This window comes from Lepus europaeus, chromosome 2 (assembly GCF_033115175.1).
Source record: "Lepus europaeus isolate LE1 chromosome 2, mLepTim1.pri, whole genome shotgun sequence".
Lineage (NCBI taxonomy): Eukaryota > Metazoa > Chordata > Mammalia > Lagomorpha > Leporidae > Lepus > Lepus europaeus.
In genome coordinates this window covers 13,104,845-13,108,089 of record NC_084828.1, presented here as the reverse complement: position 1 = coordinate 13,108,089, position 3,245 = coordinate 13,104,845, and the positions used below count along the sequence as shown (strand labels likewise).

Sequence of the window (3,245 nt, the reverse complement as noted above, 5' to 3'; positions counted from 1 at the left end):
GGTGGGGCCACCATGAGTGAATGCTGTGTCCTTACAAGGAGACCCCAGAGAACTCCCTCACTCTGTTCCTTCCTTCTGCTACTTGAGACCAAAGACATGGGCCTCTGACACTCGGAAGAGAACTGGAGCATGCTGGCACCCTATGTTGGATTTCCACTCTCCAGAACGGTGAGAAATAAGTTGCTGCTGGGTGAGTCACCTGGCCTATGACACGAGGGTATAGCAGCCTGAGCTGACTCGGGCAGACAGTCCTGCATAGCCTCTCTGGCTCTCACTCACGCTCTGCACTTGTCCCCAGGTGAAGACTCACTGCTTCTCCAAACACAGCCAAGGCAGCCCATGCTGGTGCGTCCCTGTCTGCTTTGGATCCCCAGTGCCTCGTGCAGCTCACTCCTTAGCACATTACATTTCATAATCAGGGGCATGAGCGGGTGGGCATTGCAGCAGTTACTTAAGTCACCTGCTTCTGGGGCTCAACCCTTCTTTCAAAGCAGTTGGCCCTGCACGAGGCCAACTAAAGTCGTTTGGCTTTCTCGGTCCCTGGTCAAGCAGCTATAATGGCTGATGATTAGGCCATGTTCTTATGTAGGGGAAGTGGGCTCTGAAGAAACCTGCCTGGGTTTTCTGTCTTTCTCCCTAAAGACTGTTCTGATTAGTTGTGCAGGAGGCATATCCAATGGGCATGAAGAGTGTGGCAGGGCAGCAGGTGGACAGTCGGGCAATAGCCCCAGGGAAGCCCATGGAATAGGACACCGGTCATTCGGAGAGAGAGGAATGGACTAAGACAGAATCTAGTACCTAGGGTGGTGTTGATGGAAGGCCAATGGGCGGATTCAGCCGCTGGGAAGCTTGTTTATCCTTCTAAGGTTAGGGGCAGGTTGCTCCTCGATGGTGGGTCTGCTGGGCTACAGGTAATTCAATTCTGTATTGTGTGAGAATTCCCTGACTACTAGAGGGTGTTTGACAATCTTGATTCCCCACCCACTAAATGCCACTAGCCACCCTAAGCCATTTCACCAAGCAAAATGACTCTGGGATATTTGCAAGTGCTCCCTAGGGGATGGTAATGTTCCTGGTTCATTCTTAAACGTCACTAGCTTGAGGTTAGAATGGGTCCTAGACCAGGAGTAGCCAGGAACCTGGAGACACAAACCAGCCTGCCCTCAGAGTGAATGAAAATGGAGTGCAAACAGGTAGACCTGAGAGGTACAAGAGGGACTGCTGTTGTTTCGTTGTTGATTAAAAATGGAACTTATTTTTCACGATTTCTGTGTGGGAATTCATGCACTGGTTCCTCCATTCTCCCAGCCATCCTTTTCTTTCTTCCTCCCCTTCCTTCCATAGTATTGTGTTTTGCCTTTCCCCTTAGGGCTACCCCAGCAGAACACCTGTGGTTTCTGTAGCTGGTTGTAAGAGGTCCCTACACGATCACTCTTTATCTTGCCCCTACCCTCTTTCTTTTCTTTTTTCTTTCTTTTTTTTTTGACAGGCAGAGTGGGTAGTGAGAGACAGAGAGAAAGGTCTTCCTTTTTGCCGTTGGTTCACCCTCCAATGGCTGCTACAGCCGGCGCATTGTGCTGATCTGAAGCCAGGAGCCAGGTGCTTCTCCTGGTCTCCCATGGGGTGCAGGGCCCAAGCACTTGGGCCATCCTCCACTGCCTTCCTGGGCCATAGCAGAGAGCTGGCCTGGAAGAGGGGCAACCGGGATAGAATCCGGTGCCCCAACCGGGACTAGAACCTGGTCTGCTGGCGCCACAAAGTGGAGGATTAGCCTGTTAAGCCACGGCGCCGGCCCAAAAATATGGAACGCTTCACGAATTTGCGTGTCATCCTTGCGCAGGGGCCATGCTAATCTTCTCTGTATCGTTCCAATTTTAGTATATGTGCTGCCGAAGCGAGCACCCTACCCTCTTTCAAGTTTACTACACATGCCTTCTGGAACATTCTCTAAAGCTCAGATCTGCTCATGCATGTCAGTGTTCAGTTAATCGTACTGAAGGCTGGCAGCGCAGGCCCTCTCAGCCAGTCTTGCTTGGATGATCTTCCAGGTTTAGGTCACAGCTCTAACACCTACAACTCTCTGAGTTTCAGGCTCTTGCTTTCATTTGGCACATCCTTCGCCACTTACTTCTGCAACTTCTACATCATCAAGGACTTTACAATACTGCAGCAAAATTAATGAGTCAAGGCATAGAAGAGTACTCATAAGCTGTGTAAGAGGCGCAGTGTGTAAAGCCGCCACCAGCATCCCATATGTGTGCTGGTTCATGTCCTGGCTGCTCCACTTCCGATCCAGCTCCCTGCTAATGGCCTGGGGAAAGCAGCAGAAGATGGTGCAAGTGTTTGGGCCCCTGCCTCCCATGTGGGAGGCCCAGATGGAGCTCTTGGCTCCAACCTAGCCCTGCCCTGGCTGTTGTGGCCATCTAGGGAGTGAACCAGCACATGGAAGACCTTTATACATCTCTGTAACTCTGACTTTCGAACATATAAATCTTAAAAAAAATTGCTTGCTGCTTGTTGCCTACTTGTACATCTTTCCTTTATGCATCTATGTCCTCTAAGGACCAGGTCAAATGCCACGCTGAATGAACCAGTGAAGCACACTGGTGAGAATGTTTTTGAAATATTAGAGGGGCGGGGCTGGTGCTATGGGGTAGTGGGTAAAGCCGCCACTTGTGGTGCCGACATCCCATATGGGCGCCAGTTCATGTCCCGACAGCTCCACTTCCGATCCAGCTCTCTGCTCCGGCGTGGGAAAGCAGTACAAGATGGCTCAAGTCCTTGGGCCCCTGCACCTGCGTGGGAGACCCGGAGGAAGCTCCTAGTTCCTGGCTCCTGGCTTTGGATTGGCACAGCTCCAGCCATCGCGGCCAACTGGGGAGTGAGCCAAGAGATGGAAGATCTCTCTCTCTTTCTCTCGCTGTAATTCTGACTTTCAAGTAAATAATTCTTTTTTTAAAAGTGCTTGGGCCCTGCACCCCATGGGAGACCAGGAGAAGCACCTGGCTCCTGCCATCGGATCAGCGCGGTGCGCCGGCCGCAGCGCGCTACCGCGGCAGCCATTGGAGGGTGAACCAACGACAAAAGGAAGACCTTTCTCTCTGTCTCTCTCTCACTGTCCACTCTGCCTGTCAAAAAAAAAAAAAAAAAAAAAAAAAAAAGAAATATTATAGGGCTGATTGCACGAGGTGTCCCTCTTTACTCTTATAAAGGTGTAAATATTTTTCATCTTCTTTTAACCATGC

The 3,245-nt window shown here is 50.8% G+C and overlaps 1 non-coding gene across 1 annotated transcript; it reads right to left on the bottom strand.

Moving 5' to 3' along the window:
* Positions 1 to 1,795: 1,795 nt before the first annotated feature.
* LOC133752597 (U6 spliceosomal RNA) lies at positions 1,796 to 1,902 on the bottom strand. Its single transcript, XR_009864953.1, has one exon. It is a non-coding gene; the product is annotated as a U6 spliceosomal RNA (small nuclear RNA).
* Between the last annotated feature and the right edge of the window lie 1,343 nt (positions 1,903 to 3,245).